This window comes from Hyaena hyaena, unplaced genomic scaffold (genome assembly GCF_003009895.1).
Source record: "Hyaena hyaena isolate Hyena2069 unplaced genomic scaffold, ASM300989v1 scaffold_66, whole genome shotgun sequence".
Classification (NCBI taxonomy): Eukaryota; Metazoa; Chordata; class Mammalia; order Carnivora; family Hyaenidae; genus Hyaena; species Hyaena hyaena.
The window spans coordinates 3,215,718-3,231,798 of NW_024080696.1; positions in this window are offsets into that span (position 1 = coordinate 3,215,718).

Genomic DNA, 16,081 nt, shown 5'->3' on the forward strand with positions numbered 1-16,081 from the left:
AAAGCCAAGTTAAGTCTTTCTTACTAGTTAATATTTTAAAATATTTTCTGTTTGTTAACATGACACAAAATAAGCCACTGACAATTAGTTAAATTGAAACTAGAGCAAAACTAGAAGACTTAATGGCTGGACAGAAGTGGTCAAAGGTACAAAATTATGCAAGGGTAGTTTCAATTATGCAAGATGACTAAATCCCAGAGGTCTCCTATATAACATAGTGCCAATAGTTGACAATACTAAAAATTTGCTAAGAGAATAGGTCTCATGTTAAGTGTTCTTATCACACACACACACATAAAAAAGCGGGCAGCAGGAAAGTTTTGGAGGTGATGGGTATGTTTATGCCATAGATTGTGTTGATGGTTTCATGGGTATACACTTATATCCCAAATCATCAAATTGTATACATTAAATATGTATGGCATCTTGTATGTCAGTTATATATGAACAAAGTAGTTTATTTAAAAAGAAAACAACAAAGAATTGCCTGCAAGAACCCAAAAACCTTCAAAGGGTTGTACATATTTCTCCCATAGCATGGTAATTTCCAAGTTAAAAGGTTTTCAGGGACTCTAATAAACTCTAAGCATAGATCCTAGCTTAATTTAAGTAATGGCTGAAAACATTTAAATATGAGTGGTCATGGTAACAAATTATCGTTAATTTTACATTTTTAAAACATGCCTCTAAATTGTGTGTCTTGTGTTAACGTACCATCAAGGGACATGGATCTCATCCTGGCCCTGACACTTTATCTGTGTCTGCTCAGGCCACCCTGTAAATTAAATTGGACTCAGTTATGTGTAAGACCCATTCTAGAATAAAGATACTCCCCCAGCTCCAGGATCCTATCCTTTAATCATTCTACTTATCTGCTTCAATAAAACATTTTATTTTTAAAGCACGGTTTGGCAGTAAGCCATGCTTTTTGGTTTGATTTAGTTGATCACAGAATGGGAGAAGAAAGGACACAGAACACTCCAGATTCTGGTTGTTTCTTTCCATCCCTGTTTTCCTTTTGATCTTTTATTTTCTTAAAAATATTTTTTTTAATGTTTATTTTTGAGAAAGAAGCACGCATGAGCGGGAGAGGGACTGAGAGAGGGAGACAGAGGATGTGAAAGTGGACTCTGTACTGACAGCATAGAGCTCCACCCTGGGCTCGGACTAACCAACCGCGAGATCATGACCTGAGCCAAAGTCAGACACTTAATCAGCTGAACCACCTAGGCGCCCCTGACGTCTTCTTTTCAAATGACATTTTGTTTATTTCTTTGTACATATCTAGTATGCGTACACACTAGAACAGTGCCTGACATATAGTCCTGCAAGCACTCAAAAATGTCAGCTGATGTTATTAAAATATTAGCATTATTTTTTTTTACCTGTTCACCATAAAAATCAGAAAAGTCAGCAAAACACAAAAATAATAAAAATTATTTATGATTCACAATCTCATTCGTATGATTATTGCCATGGAATAAAAACAATTACCATGGAGGTACTTGTGCTTGCAGACTCCCCTCTCTCTCTCCTCTCTGTCTCTCTCTGTGTGTACCTACATGTGTTATGTGTGTGTTACAAATGTAGTCTGTTTGTGGCTGGGGCCCCCTTTGTGGCTCCTATGTTTGTTCTTTTTTCATCTTTAGGCCAGACTGCTACATTAAATTCAAGTGCAAACCACTGGTGATGATTACAGTTTTTACTGAATGCTTTGAAGGGAGAGAAAGACAGCATCACATCATACCCCACAGTGTAAAATTTCCTTAGACTCTTTCAGCTTCGCTCTTCCCCCCCCAAGTCGCTCTCCCTCTGACAGTGCCTTATCTCTCCCCTCCCGTGTACCACTGCCTCCATGGCTGCTCCAGCTGCCTCTGGTACCCTGCCCACAGGACCGCCCAAGGGTTTATTTATTCAGCAGAACCTTCAAACCAAGGTTCTTCAAGACAAACATCAGCCACCTGTTCACTGTACCAGGATGAGTCAGTTCATCTGTGTACATGTACTTTGACACATACCAGTGGGAAAGGATGTTCCTAATTCTTAAGTTTAATAATTATCTTTCGAGTCAGGAGAGATAAAAGAAAAAGAACCTGGCAAATCCAAGCAGTGGGTGTCAGTGCACTGACTCTCTGACCCCCAAAGTGATCCACGAGCTCACCATCAGCTCATCAGAGTGTACTCTAAGCATTCGGGGATGAAGGTCCCAAGATGATCTTGGCACCCTGGTCCCTCAACATGTCCTTTGGATATCTGAACCCAGGGAAAGCCTTCCCCTTGTATCTCTCCATTTAAAAAAGTTCACGTTGGGGCGCCTGGGTGGCTTAGTCGGTTAAGCGTCCGACTTTCGCTTAGGTCATGATCTCGCGGTTCGTGGGTTTGAGCCCCGCGTCAGGCTCTGTGCTGACAGCTCAGAGCCTGGAGCCTGTTTCAGATTCTGTATCTCCCTCTCTCTCTGACCCTCCCTTGCTCACGCTGTCTCTCTCTCTCTCTGTCAGAAATAAATAAAACATTAAAAAAAAAAAAAGGATGTGTCTTGGTCACCAAGATTCTTGGAAACACAGATCTAACAAAAAGGGTGAGACATCATAGTTCAAAATTCCTGTAGCCACAAGAGCAAGAAACAGAAATGAAATCTGGGAAGAATTTATGCAACAACCAGTGATTAAGGTCAAGCAGAAGGGTTGGATTTGTGAATAAAAGGGTGTTCCTGAATCTCAAGAACATTTGGGGGGCACCTGGGGGGCTCAGTCAGTTAAGCATCTGACTTCCATCCAGGTCATGATCCTACGCTTCATGGGTTCAAGCCCTGCGTTGGCTCTGTGCTGACAGCTCAGAGCCTAGAGCCTGCTTCGATTGTGTGTCTCCCTCTCTCTCTCTGCCTCTTCCCCTGTTTGTACTCTGTCTGTCTCCCAAAAATAAATAAATATTTTTTTAAAAAGAACATTTGGAACACAGTGTTTTTTTTTTTCCTACTGCCATTGTTACAACAGCATAAATAAACTAAATGTTCGTGGATAGGCGTTATTTCCACCTGTCCTATCCAGAGGCAGATATATCATGAAGCTTAATAGAATCTAAGCTTCAAGGCCCAAAAAGGGCTTAGAAATGGTTTCACGTGGTCATATGTTTAAACAAAATTTGAAGGAGATATTTCAATCACAGTCACTTAAGACCACTATCTCTTTCTGTTCTGACTTTCCCTCTGAAACTTTCCCTTGGTCATGTCACATTGAAATCGCCATAAACATTTTGGGATCCATTTAATGGGAAGTTGAACTAAGCATACATTTGGTTTCGGTTTAGTGGAATATAATTATGTGTACTGCAGTCACTTCTGTGTAAGGGAAAGTACTGCTAGTTGCCCAGGTATAGAAATGGCTTCCATTTCTGTCTGCTGTGCCAACTCACCAGGCAGCCTGTCACATGAAGGTGCAGGGCCAGAGTTCATATTGCAGTGTGACCTTATCCTCCAGTGGACAGCACCATAAGTAAGTGGGTAAAGGAGAAAAAACAAGGTTTGAAATAAATGGAGGTAAAAGTCAGTTTATTGGAAATTCTTCCAAACATTAGATATGTAAAATTGTTAGGAAGACAAGAGTATATTTTCATCTTCCTGTCAAAAAGGAAGTACTATCCTGTTAATGAGACACTCAACAATGCAGTGTATACAATTATAAATGTATCACAGTTTCTCCCCCCCTTTTTTGAAAGAGAATTTACATAATAGAATTTATCAAAATTACTGTTTGTAGTGTACAAACTTAGCAGGACTATACATAGTGAGTACATCTGTCTATGGAATAATGCATTCTATAGAAATTGCAAAGTACTGGATTTTGTCTCAGCATACCTGATGCATCTGCTCTTGACAAAGGCTGATGACATATCACTCATTGGAAGAAGACTCCATTGATTACTGATTTAATACAAAATACTGGCATCAATAAGGATAACATGAAGCTCATATTCATTTGAGATAGGATATGGCAGGCAAATTGATTGATGAATGTGGCCTATTAAAAAAATTAAGGTTTATCACTGCCCAAGAAAACTTGAAATGTCTTTAAATATTACAGCTCATATGAGGCTTTACTACATTTGACAGTAATTCTAAAAATTCTGCATGAGGTTATAGTCATTACTAGTCATTACTAGTCATGAAATATGAAGCTAAAAAACTCATCCAGGGGTGCCTGAGTGGCTCATTTAATCATGAGACTTAGATGAATGTCATGATCTTGCAGTCTGTGAGTTTGAGCCCCATATCAGGCTCTGTGCTGACAGCTCAGAGCCTGGAGCCTGCTTTGGATTCCGTTTCTCTTCTCTCTGCCCCTCCCCCATTCACACTGTCTCCCTCTCTCTCAAAACTAAACATTAAAAATTTAAAAAAAAAGGGGCGCCCGGGAGGCTTAGTCGGTTAAGCGTCCGACTTTCGCTCAGGTCATGATCTCGCGGTTCGTGGGTTCGAGCCCCGAGTCGGGCTCTGTGCTGCCTGCCAGCTCGGAGCCTGGAGCCTGTTTCAGAGTCTGTGACTCCCTCTCTCTGACCCTCCCCTGTTCACGCTGTCTCTCTCTCTCCTAGAAATAAATAAATAAAACATTAAAAAAAAAAAGAAAAAAAATTTAAAAAAAATTTCCAAATTATCAATAATAAAAAACAAATTTCAACCAATCATGCAAAACTAAATTATCCTTCTATGCTGCTTATAGAAAATGTTACAAACCACTGTCATATGAAGAACAGATCAGTGTGCCTGGGTGATTCAAGTCAGTGGCGCATGTGACTCTTGATCTTGGGGTTTTGAGTTTAGGCCCCATGCTGCGCATAGAGATAACTTAAAAAGAGAGAGGGAGATCAAGGTTATCTATGGTGTAAAGTCAAAAAGGATAAATAGTAGCATAGAGAGGGTCCATGCACCTGTATTATTTTTCTTCTGGATTTTCTAATATTTACAATACTGATGAACTTTAAAACATTTGAAGAATTTTCTTTTTTGAAGTAATCTCTATGACCAACATGAGGCTCAAACTCACTACCCTGAGATCAAGAGTCTCATACTCTAATGACTGAGCCAGCCAGACACCCCAACTTTAAAAAATTTTAACTATTTCCTCTTCTTTGCTTCTGTACCCATAGTAATAGTAATTCGTCTCTGATCTAACTCCCTTCAGCAAGCCAGTGCACCCATCCCAGCTGCTGCAGGTATTGACGACTAAGGACTTACATCTGTACCCTGTTGTAGCAATCTGATTGTCCACAGCTTAGGGCAGCCACCCTCTCTAGAGATGCCGGGATGCTGCCCCACCTCCATGCCTGACAGATGCTGGGGCATAAAAGCCCTGCCTCACAGCAGCATAATACACACTCTAGAGCTCCCCAGCAGATGTGGCCAAGGCTAGATATCTTTGGAAACCACAACTTTGCTTAGCTTCTCTGGCTTTATCCTGCATCCGTCACTCCCCAACAATTTCCTGAGAGCTGGCCCTTGATAAATCACTTGCTCAAGAATCCCCATAGCAGGCTCTGCTTCTAGAGAACCCCACCTAAAAGAGTATCTAATTGTATCGGCTTTGAGACCAAGCCCACCCTTTAGAGGGATGCTGAGGCACCTGGCACTTTGAAGTGACAAGATTAGTTGTAAGCCCATGTAAGGACCAGCTAGATCTCCAGATACCAGCTCTAACACTGCATAGCCAGGCGCCTAAACCTTTCCCATCCCAGCAGAAGAAGATAGGTATTCTCACTGTAAAAGTTAAAACAGAGCTCTAGACTCAGGGATATTTCAGGGAAGTAAGACAAATGGTAAAATAGGGAGGTTAAGTTAAATTCCATGTATTGAGTTGTGAGAACCTTAGTGCCCTGCCCCTACTCAGCTCCTAGAATAATAACAGCCACGCTTGCACCTTCTGCAGGAGGATAAAAGGGGACTCTCTCCTGAAAAATAGAACAACAACAAAACAAATAAAAAAAACCTGGCCCAGGAGGGAAAAAAAACCCTGCAGTTGCTAATACTTGGGTATGTACAAAGTAAGACCTAAGTATTAGTATAGTGAAGCCATCTATTAACACACCCTGGCCAAGCTTCCAATCAATTTTTTGGTGTTTTTCTCTTAAATAAGAACAGAGAGCCAAGAATCACTAGACTTTTAAGAATGTCTCTACCAACTCGACCCTATTGCCAGTCTAAAGGCCTGTGACCAAGAATCCTAGAGATACTGCTAGTAGACACCTGTTCTAGTTCTGAAACTCTCAGTTCAAGGGCATATGTTGGCCTGAGAGGCTGCAGGTGATTTAAAAAAAAAAAAAAAAAAAAAAAGACTGTGTTCGTGCTCAGTGTTCTCTGATGGACAATGCTCTGTGTTGATATTTATCGTACACTCCAAGATTGATGGGGTGCACCTAGCTCTAAGTGCAGAACTACTCCAGGCTCCTAGCTCCTAAATTACCCAGTGTAGCTGCTCGCAACTTTTCTACTGAAAACGAATTACTAGCTTGCTAACAGACACTGATCGAGACTGCACCACTACTGAGGGACATCTATGACCAAAGATTCCAAAACTTTTCTGGGTAATACAGAGAAACAATGGACTAAGCAAGGAGCAGCTCAATCTCATTGATTTAATATAATTTATATGTTCAGGAACGTGAGAAGGCACAGCATGGGAGAGGTCTAGAGAATTCATGGACGAGAGGTATCCACCATCTGGGGATGATATTGTCCTTATTGCATGCTCTCTGACAAGGACTGACATTCAGATAGATGTGACTAAGCTTCATTTATTGATGGCAATGTCCACATTAACTACAACCTTGGTGTTAGAAGGCAAGAGGGTCTACTTATATGTATAGTATGACTGGATGTACATTCCAATGTCTTTGCTTAGATTCTCCTGAAGTAGAGCCAGGGACTCATAAGTGCAGGTGACTTATTTGGAAGATAATCCCAGAAAACAGGGGAGTGATACAGGCAAAAAGGACAAGTCGATAAAATGTGTGTTATTGAATCACCAGACACAGCTAGGGATCAATCTTGCCTGGGATCCTGTGAAGAACCCTAGAATCCACTTGAAATTATACACTATTGTACACTATTGATAAACTGCATATATAACTAAATAAAATACAATACTGATTGTATTGATGGATAGAGAAAAAGAAAGTAAAAATAACTTTATAAAATTATACAGAAATATTTATGAAACAGTGTTCTGAGAACTAAAGTTCTATTGGATGTTACTTTGAGCACAGGTATGGTTCTTTAAGTAGCATTTTTTAAAATTTATTTTTATTTATTCTATTTTAGAGAGAGAAAGACAGAGAGTGTGAGCAGGGGAGAAGGAGAGAGAGAGAGAAAGAGAATCCCAAGCAGGCTCCATGCTCAGCACAGAGCCCAATATGGGGCTTGATCCCATGACCCTGGGATCATGACCTAAGCCAAAATCCAGTCCAATGCCCAACCCATTGAACCACCCAGGCACTTCCTTGAAGTAGCATTTAAAATGCTGTTGGGGGCACCTGGGTAACTCATTTTGTTGAGCGGCCAACTCTTGATTTCAGCTCATATCATGATCCCAGAATTGTGAGATTGAGCCTCAGGTCAGGCACTGCACTAGGTGTGAAGCCTGCTTGGGATTCTTTCTCTCTCCCTCTTCCCCTCTCCCCTGTTCTCTTTCTCTAAATAAATAAATAAATAAATAAATAAATAAATAAAATGCTGATGAATGATGGGGCACCTGGGTGGTTCAGATCAAAATCCCAGGGGATTCTTTCTCTCTCCCTCTTCCCCTCTCCCCTGTTCTCTTTCTCTAAATAAATAAATAAATAAATAAATAAATAAATAAATAAAATGCTGATGAATGATAGGGCACCTGGGTGGTTCAGGTCAAAATCCCAGGGTCATGGGATCAGGTTCCATATAGGCACCTCTCTACCCATACCTTTGCACCACATTGAGCATGGAGCCTGCTTAAGATTCTCTCTCTCTCCCTCTTCCTCTCTCCCATCTCATTCACCTGCATGCTCTCTCTCAAATAAATAAAATAAAATAAAATACTGATGAATGAGATTAAAATTCTTTTTGAAGAGACATCATTTTAAAAGTCTCTAGTTTCATAATGTTGGTTCCCATAGTTGGTTCATTTGAAATTTTGATTCACTTCAAAAGAGCTATTTTAATGTGCTCGCTTCAGCAGCACATATACAAAAGAGCTATTTTAAGGATTCAGAGGTGGAAGAGAAATTCCAGCCCAAGAGGGGGGCTCCATAAATGTTTCTCAGGAGATGGGAAGAAAAAGGAGATCTCCACAGAAACTATGCCCTTGAATCAGGGGTAGTAATGAACCTCGTATTGGAGCACAGCTGGGTGAACGTGGTGGGAAAAAGTAGCTCTCCTTTCAGACCAAGCCCATTCTTTGGAGGGATAATGAGGGAGCTGTTGTAAAAGTTTATTGAGATGTGGTGACTCCTAGCTCAGTGACCAGATCATTCTTATAACTTCAGCCATCATCTCTTCTGGCCTTGAGTGTCTAGATCTTCTTCATTAAGTTCTTTTATTAAGAGAATTAGTTCCTCCTTCAGGTTAAAGTTTGTTCTCTTCAGCTTTCCATAGGTGCTCCCCAAAGATGACTCAACTCCTACATTCCCTTTTTGAAAGGAGCCAAGATTGTCAAGGAGTTGACACTATCTTGAATTACTGCAGCTGGTGTTTGTGAACTTTTCGGCCAGTGTTTGTGCAAGCTGCATTCTCCATTTCACATAAAGTCAGTTTCTAGCCAACCGGGTAAGTCTAAACAAACATGAGACCCTCCCCCCACAAAAGGCCAATGACAGATGCACATGCCACTTACTCCAGCTGGAGACCACAGAGGGCAGGGTCTAGACTCCCATTATCCAGCCCCAGTTCTACCACCACCACTTGTGGTTTCCCAACGACACCTGGAGCCAAGCTCTACAGTGGCTTGAAGGCTTTCCAGGGCACTGAAGCTAGAACAGAGTTCTGCTTATACGTCGATAGAAATAAAAGTGGTGATCATCTTTGGAGAAGAAGGTTACTGGAAGGGAGAATGAGGGAAATTTCTGGGGGTGATGAAACTGTTCTATATTTAGATTAGAGTGTTGGTTACACAGGGCGTATATATTTTTAATTGAGATATAATTGATGTACAACATTGTATTAGTTTTAGGTGTATAACATAATGATTTGACAGGTGTATAGATATGATGAAATGATCACAATAAGTATAGTCAATATCTATCACCACACATAGTTACAAATTTTTGTTTTCCTGTTATGAACACTTTTAAGACCTACTCTCATAGTGACTTTCAATATACAATATGGTATTGTTAATTATAGTCCCCATGCAGTACATTTTCTTATAAATGGAGACTTGTACCTTTTGACCCTCTTCACCCATTTTGCCTAATCACCATCCCTAGTCTCTGTAAACCACCAGTCTGTTCTCTGTACGTATAAGCTCCATTCTTTTTTTAGATTCCACATCTAAGTGGAATTTGTCTTTCTCTGATTTAAGAAATATTGTTTGCAGGAGATAATACATAACATGCAAGAGACTTTTAACGGATCTGCTTGCATCAGGCTCTGTTTCACTACTCCCTGCAATTCATCCTATGCATCTCTGTCAGAATCATCCTTATAAAACACCGATATGATTTTCTTAATCCCCTATTTAAAAGCATTTGATGGAGCCCCATAACCAAAAGAATTAAGATATTGCTGCTTGCGCACATGCACACACACACACACACACACACACACACACAGAGCCTCTCAAAATTTGATTTCCTAATCTCTATTCCAACTTCTTTACCACTCTTCCTCTTCCCCCCACCACCTCCTGCCCCCTCCGTTCAGTATACCACACTACTCCCACCACACTGTGCCTATGCTCAGGTAGTTCACTTCCTCTGAAATGTCCTGTTTTTTGTTTCTGTCCTTTAGTGACTTTATACTCACCCTTCAATAGCTCAAACATCAATTTTCTCTATCATAACTTGCAGCCTCCCTTCTCCACAGAGAACTAATGTATCCATCTTGTTCTACATAGTACTCTGAAGTCTTTGTGTACCACTAATGAAACTGTATTATACTGATTTGTTTACATGTGCATCTCTCTCTAGCTAGAGTGTCTCACAAAATGTAGGACAACTTACCACTGGCGGTATTGCTACAGATGGTTTTATGTGTTACACTGATGTGTCTTTGAATATTGACTTGCATAGGGTGAGAGCTGGTCCCCCTTTAATACTCTACATTAGGGAAATAGTTTTAGTTTGGTGCTAGTGTGGCTCTAACATCTCTCTATTGTGTGATTAATTTTCCTTTTTAAGAGAGAGCAGGCCTCAGTCTGGAACCTTTGTAGACAAAGGTAATTGGCTAGAACTTACATTTTTTTAAATGATATTTTGTGGGGCGCCTGGGTGGCTCCGTAGTTTAAGCATCCAATTTTGGCTCAGGCCATGATCTTATGGTTTGTGAGTTCGAGCCCCGTGTCGGGCTCTCCCCGTCTCCAGGCTCAGAGCCTGGAGCCTGCTTCAGATTCTGTGTTTCCCTCTCTCTCTGCCCTTTCTCTGCTCTCTCTCTCTCAAAAACTAATAAACATTTTTTAAAAATTTAATGATACTTTGTAATGACTACTCTTTGTGAAACTTTTAAAATTAATATTGGTGATAGAGTATTCTTTTAAAATAAAAGTAAGCTAATTTAAAGAAAAAATAGTAAGCCTATTACAGTAAAGAAGTAAATCATGGAAAAAATCTCATAGGATATACAACAATGACTTAAGTTCGGGAAATATTGGGCCAGTCTTTCAGAATTAGGAAACATAACTTCTATTTTTGTTGCCAGGTCCTGGTACTATGTTTAACATACAGAAGATCATCACTAAACATTTATCAAATTAATTAGGTTACGAAGAAGCGCCCACCTCTAACATTTTCAGTGATCCAGTGTCATTTTAGGGAATATGTTAGGTAAAGTGACAGTCCTCCTGTAAGCTTTTTCTGAAAAAATCAAATAACCTCCATTATTATCATATAAGTGACCTTTTAAATTATTTCCTATAGCTCCTGTGGAAGAAATCAACTTCATAAGAGGATACAATCATAGATTTTTCAACTGGATTGTGTGGACTAATGTCTTATAAACCAAAGTTCATGGGCAATAGAAGAAAGTTTAGAATACATTCTTTGCAAATCACCACATCACTCTTTACCTTTGAGGTAATGGTACATTTTCAGAACAGCTCTAACTAGAGGAGAGCTAGCACCATCTGGTGGGGAGTGAGTTGCCAGCATGAGAGAGTCACTGTCGGGTGACTTCATTAATCCTCAAATTGTTTCTTCAAAATACTTTTCATCGTACAGGGTTCAAGACATTCACACACACCCGAGTACAAGTTAATTTTCAATCAGTTCTTGTTCTCCAATTTGACAGTCAAAAACAAAACTAGTTCAGGAGCGCCTGAGCGGCTCAGTCAGTTGAGCATCCAACTCTTGATTCTGGATTGGGTCATCATCCCAGGGCCATAGGATCAAGCCGTATGTCAGGGTCCCTGGACTCTCTACTGAGTGTGGAGCCTATGTATGATCCTCTCTCTTTCCCTCTGCCCCTCCCCCTTGCTCATGCTCATTCGCTCTCTCAAACAAAAAAAAGAGAAAGAGAGTAATGCTGCAACAAATACTCTTAAAAAAAAAACTAGTTCATTAATCTGATTAAAATATACTAGTCTTTCAAGATTTGACTCCTTAGTTACAGACCTGATAATTAACCTATTTTGATCCATTTAAGAAGCCGAAGAGGGGCACCTGGGTGGCTCAGTCAGTTAAGCGTCCGACTTTGGCTAAGTTCATGATCCCATGGTTCATGGATTTGAGGCCCCCGTCTGACAGCTAGCTCAGGGCCTGGAGCTTGTCTTCGGATTCTGTGTCTCCCTCTCTCTCTGATTTTCCCTTGCTCACGCTGCCTCTATCTCTCTCTCAGAAATAAATTAAAAAAATTAAAAATTTAAAAAAAAAGCAGAAAAGAAGTTAGTTATATTACATAGCCACATCCACTACAGGATTGCTTTAAAACAAAAGATGTTGCTTGGTCTCATAAACCAGTCTTGGCATCTTTTGCTGATTGGTGATAATTAGAAATAGGGATAGCCTTGAATTTCAAACTTTACTAATAACCCAGAAACAGTGTCTTTATACTTTCAAGCGTTTCCATAAAATCTGCTGTTGAAGTTGAGAGGGTTGGGCTTCTTCTGTCTATCATTTGGAATAGATGCTCCAAAGTCACAAAAAGAGTAGAAGAGATAGCCAGCTAAGAGAGCCCACTGCCTTAGTGGGCAGGTAGGTGGAGCATGAAGGCAAGTCCTAAGTGCTCATATTCTAAATGACAACAAGTTAGCTGTCAGAAATCTCCAGAGATGGGGCTCAAGAATAAGCATTTGGAATAAGTTATATGCCTCTACTTTAAACATAACTTATTGATTATTGATTTGATTTTATTTTTCTAAACATTTTTTTAATGTTTATTTTGAGAGAGATACAGAGAGAGAGCAGCAGAGGGGCAGAGAGAGAGAGAGAGAGAGATACAGAATCCAAAGCAGGCTCCAGGCTCTGAGCTGTCAGCACAGAGCCTGACACGGGCTCGAACCCACGAACTGTGAGAACATGACCTGAGCCGAAGTCAGATGCTTAACTGACTGAGCCACCTAGGCGCCCCTAGATTATTGATTTTAAAGACTTGTCCAGTAAGACAAATTTTAACAAGCTGAATAAAAGATTCTTAATTTTTCTTACCATATTCTTTATGGAAGTGTGATTTCAATGAAAAGTTTAAAATCTACTTACTTTTGAAAAGTGAGATATAGAAATGATTGTATCTAAAATAGAAATAACCTTATCAATTTTCCTAAAATATTTTCCAGTTGAAGTCTGTCTCTTATGGAGAAAAATCATAGATTGTAACTTTTATTGATTTTATTTATTTTTATTGAGGTATAGTTGACATACTGTATAAGTTGAAGGTGTACAAGTGTTGGTACTATACCTTTATATACTTTAAGGTGATTACCACTGTATCATTCACTAACACCTCTATGGTGTCACATAATTATTATCTTTTTTGTGATGAGGATAGACTGTAATTTTTAAAATATATTAAATTTTGTAAAATATTAAATAGCGCCCCACATGGGGCTTGCTGCTGTTGGTGCAGAGCCTACTTAGGATTCTCTGTCCCCCTCTCTGCCACTCCCTGGCTTGCGCTCTGTCAAAAACAAACAAACAAAAACCACAATAAAATGTACTAAATGGAAAGCAGTAGTTGCTGCAAAAAAAGTATATTAAACTCTGCTGTAAGAGGGGCAATAGCTATTAAACAATTGTCAGCTTTTGCCACTGGTATACTCTTTGGGAAGTCTCTGGCAATTTAGAGAGAACATTAACTCTCCCAAGCCTGTGGGATACCATTGGTAAAGAAAGCAATGACTGATTTACTGAATGGCACCTAGCTGAATTCTAGGACTTAGGGTAAATTTATAAATGTTTGTGAGTCTGGTGACAGGCAGGGCATTTAGTCTTGACTTAAACCTTTTCCCCACTGCTTTAAGAGTACCCCAAAATGCCAAGGAAAAGACAAAGTACCATTTCATCAGTTACTTGTCTCAACTGGTTTGAGGACCTGGTCAAGACACTGCCCAAGCCTACCACTGTATAACCTTCTTTCACTGTCCATTCTTGACCATGTCCCTCTGTAGGCCTTCCAACTAGAAAGCAGCTTATGGACACTTCTTTACACTTTATATTTGGAAACAGGAAATGCATACCTTTTTATGTAATATAAATAATTATGGCTCCACAACTAAATTAACTTATTAAATAAAAAGTATACATACTTAAGGTGTACAACATGATTATTTGAGATGTATACACAGTGAAATAATTACTACAGTCAAGCTACTTAACATGCCCATCTCAGTTACCATTTCTACAATTTACTTGAAATCAATTCCAGCTACTTTTAAAGTTCAAGTTTCTAACTGATCCTCCTTTCACAGTTTAAAACCCTTTCTTCAGATACGTCTAGCAATAGAACAGAAAAAAAAACCCTACTCATCATGCACTGTAAGACTTTTCATGTACTCCTACAAAAGCTTTTTTTCAAACTGCAAAGAGCTTTCTCGGGCTTTTCCAATTTTATTTTGTTATTATTTTTTTAAATGCTTATTGATTTTTGAGAAAGAGAGACAGAGTGTGAGCAGGGAAGTTTGCATAGAGAGAGGGAGACACAGAATCCGAAGGAGGCTCCAAGCACTGAGCTGTCAGCACCACACTGATATGGAGCTCCAACTCCTGAACCAGGAGGTCATGACCTGAGCCAAAGTCGGATGTTAACAGACTGGGCCACCCAGGCGCCCCAGGCTTTTCTGATTTTAAAAAGGATTTTAAAAATAATAATCTGACAGTATCAAAGGTAAGGAAAAGAAAGTAAAAATCAGAGTATAATGCCTTCAGCTAGAAAAAATCCTATTTACATTATGGACATATAAATACATATATTTTTAACTAAGTAAATTCATAGTTTAATGGAGTTTTTACCCTACTTAATATATCAGGCAATAGGTTTATTAATGACTCATTTCCCACAAAGTCAAGCCTCTTTTCTCCAGAAGGTCAGTATAGTGGGTTGAATGGTGGCCCCAGAAAAGGCAATGTCCAAACCCTAATCCTGATATATGGCCTTATTTGGAAAAAAAGGTCTTTGTAGCTACAATTAAGGATCCTGACATGAGATAAACCTGGATTCTTTGGGTGGGCCCTAAATCTAATGACAAGTAATCTTATAAAACAGAAAAGAAGGTCATGTGAAGATGGAGGCAGAGAACAGAAATATGCAGCCTCAAGCCAAGGAATGCCTGGAGGCACCTGAGACTGACTAGAAGCAAGGAAGGATTCTCTCCTAGAACCTTTAGAGAGTGTGGTCCTACTAACACCATGGTTTTAGACTTCTGACCTCCAGAACTGTGAGAGAATAAATTTCTCTCTCTTTTTAAAAAATATTTTATTTTTAAGTAATCTCTACACCCATTGTGGGGCTGAACTCACAACCCTGAGTTGTGACTGAGCCAGCCAGCTCAGTCTCACTGAGCCAGCCAGATGCCCCATAAATTTCTCTTGTTTTAAACAACTGAATTAAAAGTAACTTGTTATGACAGCCCTAGCAAACCAATATAGTCAGCATTCCAAACTTCCTAACTATAAACCCAGTCTGCTCTCCAGCTTCACTTTCCTGTTCAGCTTTTTGCTCTTCTGCCTCCTGTCATTCCTATATTGCCTCAAAGTCTTTGCACATGCTGTTCCAGTGCATGGGTTGCTCTTCTTCATTCTTTAAATAGCTCAAGACTTCAGGTAAAAATTCAGTAACCCTCTATCCCTTTTTGCTAACCGCTATAAGGTCCCCTCTCCCACGGCATACAGCTCTTACCATAGCCCTTGTCATCTCTTATGTCTTTATTAGTTATTAGCTTCTCCCTCCCTACCAAATTGTAAGCTCCGTTGAGATTAGGAACCCTGACCATATTATATTTGGACCATATATAGGAACCCTGACCCCTTTTATATTCCCTGTCTAGCCCTGTGCCTACTGTGCCAAAGTAATTCCTTTTTAAATGAATGGTCGCTCTTCCAGAAGCGTTTCTAGACCTTGGGAAAGGACCTCACAGCCTTTGAGACAGCTCTGAGCTGTGCAGGGTGACCCTATTACTTATCCTCCAAAATCGACTCCTACTGAGAATACAAAGGGGTGCTATTAATAATTATAAGTTAGTTACCTGGGGTTGCCCGGCTGGCTCAATGGGAAGAGTGCACAACTCTTCATCTCAGGGTCATGAGTTTGAGCTCCGTGTTGGGTGTAGAGATTACTAAATAAACAGAAACTTAAAAAAATAATTAACAAGTTACCTGGTTAAGGTGTCAGGTAATGGGCTGTGCCGATAACAAGAGTAAACTTGAAAGCAGGAGGGCAACTAGAAACGGCTGGGCTACCTTTTGGAACAAGGGAAGGAGG